The sequence below is a fragment of the Sinocyclocheilus anshuiensis genome, unplaced genomic scaffold (genome assembly GCF_001515605.1).
Source record: "Sinocyclocheilus anshuiensis isolate Anshui unplaced genomic scaffold, SAMN03320099.WGS_v1.1 scaffold76, whole genome shotgun sequence".
Taxonomy (NCBI): Eukaryota; Metazoa; Chordata; class Actinopteri; order Cypriniformes; family Cyprinidae; genus Sinocyclocheilus; species Sinocyclocheilus anshuiensis.
The window spans coordinates 583591-592699 of NW_015557067.1; positions in this window are offsets into that span (position 1 = coordinate 583591).

Genomic DNA, 9109 nt, shown 5'->3' on the forward strand with positions numbered 1-9109 from the left:
ACAAAATCAGACTTACTTTGAGATCATTCTGAGGTTAAATACATATTTAAAATCATAACAATAAATATTTTATTAGCTATGATACCGATTTTGAAATCAAATCTTTACATAGCTATGACAGTAAACACTGGAATCTAACAATGCCTTGGAAAAAAACAGTTAATCTTTAAAAAATTAAGCATAGCTATATATAAACCCATATAGGAAATAAAAGAGTTATCGAATAAGCTTGTTCTAAACTCCTGAAACATTGTTGTTTCGTATTTTAGAGTAGTGACTGTAATTTATGAAAGAAATCAATTAAATCTGTATGTGGGAGTGTGTGTGAAAAAAGCAGATGTAACCCCCTTTGTAATCCTTAACATTTTCATAAGTAACTGTAATTTAATTACATGTTTTTTCTCAGTAACTGTAACTGTAACTGATTACAATTACTTTTATTTTGTAATTAAATTACGTAATTCCGTTACATGTAACTAGTTACTCCCCAACACTGACAATGTCCAACAAATACACAGTCCAGGTTCGTCTGTCCATTGTGTGAGGAGGATTCCAACGGTTGACTAGCAATAGCCACTACAAAACTGTTCACAAACTTCTAGGGATTTGATTTTTGTTGTCGTGTGTTGAAATAAAAAAAATAAAAAATAAAAAAATGGCAGCACAAAAAAACCCATCTAATTATCATGCAATGCAGTAAAATAGCTTCTCTTCCCTGCAAATGATACCAAAGAAGAATGTGAATATTTAATTTTCAAGGCAAAAACAAAAAAGGTAAGCAAGCATCTCTATTAATTTCAGTATCATTAGCAGAGGGTGATCCTCCTAAGATGGCGCTGCCGCCCCAACATACAACGCAGTGCGACGTAGCTACACATTCTCTATGCACCTTTTTCCTGAACGCGGAAGTCTCGCCCAACTTATACTGGAATCATGCTTTACATTTCTGGCCTCTGGTGTTTCTAAATAAATTTTAAAAAATTCAGAGCCAATAATATAACTTTAAACCTATGAAAATGGTTTTAAAAAGCACATGGCGTCATAGTTTTATCACTTTACAGTGTCGCAATTACCGTCTTTTTGCGGTAACTCACCTGTCATAGTTTAATGAGTGGGTAGCTGCATGTAAAACAAATGCGCACACATATTGCTCCCAATCGGGGAAGAGTTCGGGGGATTTAGTCCACAAAATTATAAGAGCACACATTATTTTAACACATTATTTTATTATTTCACACACAGTATTTTAACTTAGGTGCTGCAAGCCATGCTCATTTTCTCATCGTTTATGCAAGACAGATTTGCTGGTGTGCAAAGCAAGTACTGTCCAGGAATTCAGTTTATTGCTGTTACTGTGGCAGTCAACAACAGCACAGCTTAACCCGGCGCACATTTTTATATTTAGTTATATTGAAAAAGTTTCAGTTTAATTAATTAATTTGATCTTTTTACCCCATTTTAACATGGATTTCTATGGAGCACGACAACATTTCGGCGTTCATCAGTTACTCAGAAAAAAGGTGGATAGGTTCCACATGAGTCTCAAAATGTCGACCGTCTGTATAAATGTGCAACGGAAGTTAAGCCCATGACTATCACCTGTAACCATAGCAACAGTGACTAAAGTAAATTGTGACTGTAATAGCTTATCACATTTCACACAACAAAAGGTTGATTGATTTGATTTCATCCATCAAATCTTAATTAACCGACGGCATCTTGTATAACCTCAGTAAGCAGTGGAGCATTTGAGTCGCGCACAGACCGCAGAACTGTCTGGAGCAGCTCCAGTGGAGAACAGTGGCTGATTCTAAACCTTCAGATGACACACAGCTCATACCTGCGTCTCTGTAAGTTACCGAAACCACACATGAAAACCCACAACACGTTAAATGCATGTGCAGTGCAGAGTGCACTGTATAATGTGACAGAAACTAGTTATCCAGTACTGTTCCATTCACACAGCAGGGCTTCGCCGAAACTGTGTATGAATGTTACCGCATTAAGTACTCAGAGTTGACAACAGTATTCTGCTGCTGTGTGAACATGTTCATTTTGAGCAATCCATGGAGTGCCACTGAGAAATTAAATACTATTATTAAAGCATATCATACAGAGCTTTCTCATACACTGACATGGGACTGAGCTCCCATATAAGGCCAAAATTCTAGAATCAGCCCAGCCGAGCTGTACATTGTCCTTTTTTCTCTCTGTGCCAGTATAACCAATCCCATTCACATTACAAAGGAACAAGGCAATGCATTATAAAAAAAATGAATATATAAATGAACTAATGTGTATTTATGCCTCAGCTGTATTTAGCATGCAAGGCTCTAATGCATTACATGCGATGTCTCTCTCCACATCCATTTAGGGATTATACTCTGGCATTCCGTACTGTACAGTATCTCCCCAGTAAGGCTGCTCTGTGAATACTTTATGAGGACATTGTTCTCATATAATCCAACTTTTCACATCATTCTCTTGCATGACTGCTCCTCAGAAGCAATGCACGAGCATATTTTGTTTGTCTGCCTTTTTACTGTCTTTTTCATTTATTATTTTTTTTTTTTAGTTGCCCATGCTTCATTGCCGGCAGGTTATAGCAGGAAATGTCAATCCAATTCTGGTTCTAGTATTTTTTTTCTACCTAACATTCTTTCTTTTTATCTTTCATAAAACACATACACATATCCAAACATATAAATCTAAGTGAGAAGCTGATATTGTTTTAGATATTGTGTTTTAACTGTCTTTTCTGAGTTGCATTTCTGACAAAATGCAAAAGTGAAATATAAAGAAATAAATAATTGTTAATCAGTATTTATAATAAAGATATCTAAAAAATTTTTAAACAAGACACATTTATTTGAGAAGCAGAATTGTGTAAGATAAAAACTTTTTTACAAAATATATATTGAATTTATTAAAACGTTTAACAAATATGAACATTATTTCTGCCGTTAACACATTTTTATTTATTATACTAAAAGCACATTGCAAATATTATTTATATGTCAAAAAAAGAAAAGAAATTATTTCCTGGATAAACAATGCCAAATGTTTCATGTAAAGCTAAATCCAAACAAAGGAGTAATGAGCTGAACTTCCGCCCGAGAGAATTTAACAGTACATGCACATACTACACAATCTGAACACTCAAACAGTCTTGGAATATGTAAATCTGTTCAGTGCCCCTGAGAGGAAGAGGTTAGAATAATGTCAAACCCACTAACCTTTAGCCATTCATGACTGGAACTAATATGCCCCAACCTCCTCTTGAGTTGGAAAACTACCCTAACATTTTGCAAAAGTAAATTCTAATAGTGTACGTTCAATTATATTTTCTTATTTCTCTTGTCAGCCTATGGGAGTTGGACATTTTGGTCCTGGTAGACATTGCATAGTCATCTCTATTGACATGATTCCATCTGTCACTTGACTGTAGCAAATGGTAAATGTAACATAACATAAGGGTCAATGCTCCTATCTATCAGTGGCAATGTGCTTGGTTCTTTGTGCACTGTAAAGTCAAATAAATTCAATACACTCAGAGAATTTAAATAAATGAATTGCCTCAAAGTAGATAATCATTTACAATGGCAATTTTTCTCTTGTGATGATTAGAATTGCCCCTGTTTTATGGTTACAACAGAAAAAGTCAGTCCATTACTGGTTCTAGTATTTCTTCTACCTAAACTTATTTAATCTCATCTGCATCGCAGTATCACTTTCTACATAATGCAACAGTGAATGAATGAAAGAATGAATGAATGAATGAATGAATGAATACATGCATACACACATACATACAGTATATTCTAAACAACCATAAAAAAGGTTAAACCTAAATTATAAAAAAATAAAAAAAAAGTCTGTTCTTCTGCAACATAAGAAAATATATTTAAATTATGGTATACAGGTTCACCAAATGAAAACTATAGGCTTAATATCCCACACTGATTCTAAATTACAGTGGCTGGCATGTCCCATTAGTCCACATGATTCAGAAACATGCTTATTACTCCCTAATGAGTAGGACTGGTCAGATACAGTCAGAAAGTGCTATGTGCCTTCATTAATTGCTTAGAGCTAATGGTATTATTATATTATATTATATTATATTATATTATATTATATTATATTATATTATTACTGATACATATATATTATATTATATTATATTATATTATATTATATTATATTATATTATATTATATTATATTATATTATATTATATTATATTATATTATATTATATTATATTATATTATATTATATTATATTATATTATATTATATTATATTATTACTGATACATATATCTTTATTTCCTGCTTTTCCATCCATGTGTTGAAGTTTGAATTTACTGCTCATTTGAAAGGTGCACTAGTTGACATCTGTTCTTGAAATTGCTTCAGTCACATTAATTTCTTTTACATCCTGCACAATATGGTTGGTTGTGTAGCGAGTTCATTGGATTTGCCCTCAGGACAAAACAGTGAGTGCTGGCATATCAAACATTATAAACCTTAATCAATTCACTGCATCTGCTCACATCAACGTGGCCTCATCTCTTTCAAGAACATATATAGATAATGAACAACTTGGGATTCTTAGAATCGAATGATGTGCTAGTATGTGTGTCATCCATTTTATTACATATTTTTATGCAAGATGTCTGATCCAATTTGCTAATTGTTTCCTGTTTTAAGCATTAATTTACAAAAATAAGGTTTATCATTATTAAAACAAGAAAAAATGGCCAAATGGGTAAGAAAATGTACTTAATTCAAGAGAATGAATTAAGAACAAGTCCAAATATCCTACCCAATTAAGTACATTTATTTTTTAAGTTTGTTTTTACTAACAAAACAAGACAAAAATACAGATTAAATAAAATTATTTTTTTTAAGTGAACGCAAGAGCTGACTGTATAACATACACGCTGAAGTATATCACATACCAGGCAAGTTTATGTTTAAATGTATACATGTGCGTCCTTCTCGGAATTTCCCTGCAGCTGACAACAACACTTTAATTAAGTTGGTAAATCATACAAATCTAAACACAAGGTGCGAGTGCGCAGGGATGTCATGTCTTTCCCTCCCAGCATTTTGTCATTCACCCTCATTAAGGCCTCAGAATGATCCCATGCACTCAACTCTGACAAACAATGAAAAAACAATGTAATATTATACAAACCAAAGATTTTCTATAATGAACGCCTGAACCTCGAGCCATGTGTCTTCTAGCTTTTTCTTATAGCATGCTCGTTTTTAAGAATCATGACTATTCATAACCATAGGGAATTTGGGGAAGTAATGAACATCATAAAACTTTGATGTCTGTGAGTTGACATGACTGGGAGCAAACTGTAAATGCGTCTAAAGAAGCCAATAAACAGTGTGTCATATTTGCTCATCGGCTCAGGGTCACTTAAGATTGTTTGTGTAATTTTACACTCAAGTGTACAAGCCTTCTCGCCGTAACCTTTTTTAAACAGGCTTACATAACCACCCCGTTTGAAATCATGGATTGAACGTTAATTGCAACATATGCTCTACATCAGCTATTTCCATCCAGTTGGCTGACATTCCTGTAAACATATTTCGAGCAGATTTGTTGCACTTTTCTCTCTTTTAGCCAGTTTCTTTCTTTTTCTCCCTCTCCTTTCTTTCTTTCTGTCTCTGGGCTTTGTGAGCAGAATTCAGTTTGAAATGTGGTGAGGTCTGGCAGCTGATTGCTGTGCTGATGTGTGTGCCCATCCACCCTGTCGGCCTGCATGATAATCACACAATCACACACACACACACACACACACACACACACACTCTGGCCTGAGTCCTCCATTAGCATTTCTGTCACTCTTCTAGCCTTCACCTAGCCTCATGTAACCCTCTCTCACTCATCCACAGCTGGAAGGCTAACTACTGAGGTAGTTTGTAACCTAACTCTGTGAAAATACATTTGATCTCGTATTTCTTCAGGGAATGTTTTGGTCATCTAAGGAAAGATCTCACTTGTTAAGTTGTGGCAATGATTCAGCCTGATGTTCCTGGCATGATTCCCAGCTGGGACTAGACTTGTTATGGGAGAGTTTATTCATCTGCCGACAGATCTGGAAGACAGTTTAAGAGACAATAACAACAACTTTTTATCAATATTTAGCACACAAAGGCATATTGATTAAGTTGAGAGTCCAAATAAAAGGTAAGAAAACTGCAAACCGTCCAGCTAGTATCTGTAGTTTTAAAGAAATTACAGATTTGTTTCATTGACGCATAACATACTTCTTGTATGTATTCAACAAAGAGTATAGGTGCTACAGGACACAATCTTTCGCATTTGTTCTTCAAAAGTATGTTTAGGAAATAGTAGAGAAAACATTGCAGAAACCAGAGATCCATAGACCTCCAACTGGTAAGATAAATGGTTATTTTGTATGCATTTATATATAGACCTATGAAAATTAAGCCACAAAAACTTAAAGAAGAAAATGGAGGAACCATAGGAGGTGCAAGGAACACTCTGGAGGCCAGGGGCGCCGCTAGCAATTTTGGGCCAATTATCTGGGGGTGCTGTGGGGCGGGGCTTGATGTTGAAGGGCGGGGCAGCGGTGGGCGATTTTAAACAAAATCCTCACATTAAACAGCCCAAACACTTATAGATGAACATACAAATGAATGAAGCCAGAGTTATATGAGAACGAATATATATGTGAGTTTGTGATTTTAGCTCAATAATATTTTTTTCTTTAATATTTGTATTATTTTAAGGGAATTTTACTAAATATTAACCTTTAAATTATGCATTTATCATCTGCAATATCAGGGTGTAACCTCTAGATGGCGGTATAGCCCTATATATAAATACATATAAACCGTTTGCTGCAGAGTGAGAACTTGACATAAAGCATGTTACTTGTATCAGGTTATTCATTGATATATTTTCAGACATTATTAAAGACTACATTTAGTAAAAGTTGAAATTTAAATGTTGATTTGAAGTGTCAGTTATTATTATTGTAGTCAAATCTGGACACAGAGAAAGCATTTTGTTACTCATACTAGCTACAGCTTGATCAGTCACACTAAAGTCATCAGAATAAATATTGGCTCAGTGTGACCAGGGCAATATTTTAAAACATAGAATTGAGTGTTTACATACCACGAACAAAGACGTTCTGTGGTTGAGATGTGTATCCTATTTTTTTTTAATCTGCATCGCGATCAGCAAATTGAGATTCCAGTAACTTTACTGGCATGATACAAAGCATACGAACCAATGGTGTTGAGCATTTTCAAATTTAGAGGATACAATTCGTTTTCAGTCACGTGACTGGCTCGAAGACCTGTCAGGCAAAACAGCCATAGAATTGCAGCAAAAGCTTGTCAATTTTCCATTTGTTTCCAATCCACAAATATTTAGATCTTTTGATGACCGGACATATACATCTTTGTCGAACTCGAAGACATCTCTAATTTGACAGTTTACCATCTAATCTCACTCTAGGCTATGTAGGATGGGACGGAACCATGCAGTGAATGGGGGGTGGGGGGGTTATTTTGCTGGAAATGCAGAAATAATCCGTAATTTTGTTTTATTTGTAAGTCTTTGGTAGACACATTTATAATTTCTGTTGCATTACTACTAGTACTGTTGCTGCTAATAAAACAGATCTCTGGGGGCCCCAAAAGTGCATGGGCCCTTAGAATCGTCCTAACTTCCCCCCGCTTAGCGGCGCCCCTGATCCCAGATATAAATATTTTTCAAAAGATGATTATATTATATTATATTATATTATATTATATTATATTATTACTGATACATATATCTTTATTTCCTGCTTTTCCATCCATGTGTTGAAGTTTGAATTTACTGCTCATTTGAAAGGTGCACTAGTTGACATCTGTTCTTGAAATTGCTTCAGTCACATTAATTTCTTTTACATCCTGCACAATATGGTTGGTTGTGTAGCGAGTTCATTGGATTTGCCCTCAGGACAAAACAGTGAGTGCTGGCATATCAAACATTATAAACCTTAATCAATTCACTGCATCTGCTCACATCAACGTGGCCTCATCTCTTTCAAGAACATATATAGATAATGAACAACTTGGGATTCTTAGAATCGAATGATGTGCTAGTATGTGTGTCATCCATTTTATTACATATTTTTATGCAAGATGTCTGATCCAATTTGCTAATTGTTTCCTGTTTTAAGCATTAATTTACAAAAATAAGGTTTATCATTATTAAAACAAGAAAAAATGGCCAAATGGGTAAGAAAATGTACTTAATTCAAGAGAATAAATTAAGAACAAGTCCAAATATCCTACCCAATTAAGTACATTTATTTTTTAAGTTTGTTTTTACTAACAAAACAAGACAAAAATACAGATTAAATAAAATTATTTTTTTTAAGTGAACGCAAGAGCTGACTGTATAACATACACGCTGAAGTATATCACATACCAGGCAAGTTTATGTTTAAATGTATACATGTGCGTCCTTCTCGGAATTTCCCTGCAGCTGACAACAACACTTTAATTAAGTTGGTAAATCATACAAATCTAAACACAAGGTGCGAGTGCGCAGGGATGTCATGTCTTTCCCTCCCAGCATTTTGTCATTCACCCTCATTAAGGCCTCAGAATGATCCCATGCACTCAACTCTGACAAACAATGAAAAAACAATGTAATATTATACAAACCAAAGATTTTCTATAATGAACGCCTGAACCTCGAGCCATGTGTCTTCTAGCTTTTTCTTATAGCATGCTCGTTTTTAAGAATCATGACTATTCATAACCATAGGGAATTTGGGGAAGTAATGAACATCATAAAACTTTGATGTCTGTGAGTTGACATGACTGGGAGCAAACTGTAAATGCGTCTAAAGAAGCCAATAAACAGTGTGTCATATTTGCTCATCGGCTCAGGGTCACTTAAGATTGTTTGTGTAATTTTACACTCAAGTGTACAAGCCTTCTCGCCGTAACCTTTTTTAAACAGGCTTACATAACCACCCCGTTTGAAATCATGGATTGAACGTTAATTGCAACATATGCTCTACATCAGCTATTTCCATCCAGTTGGCTGACATTC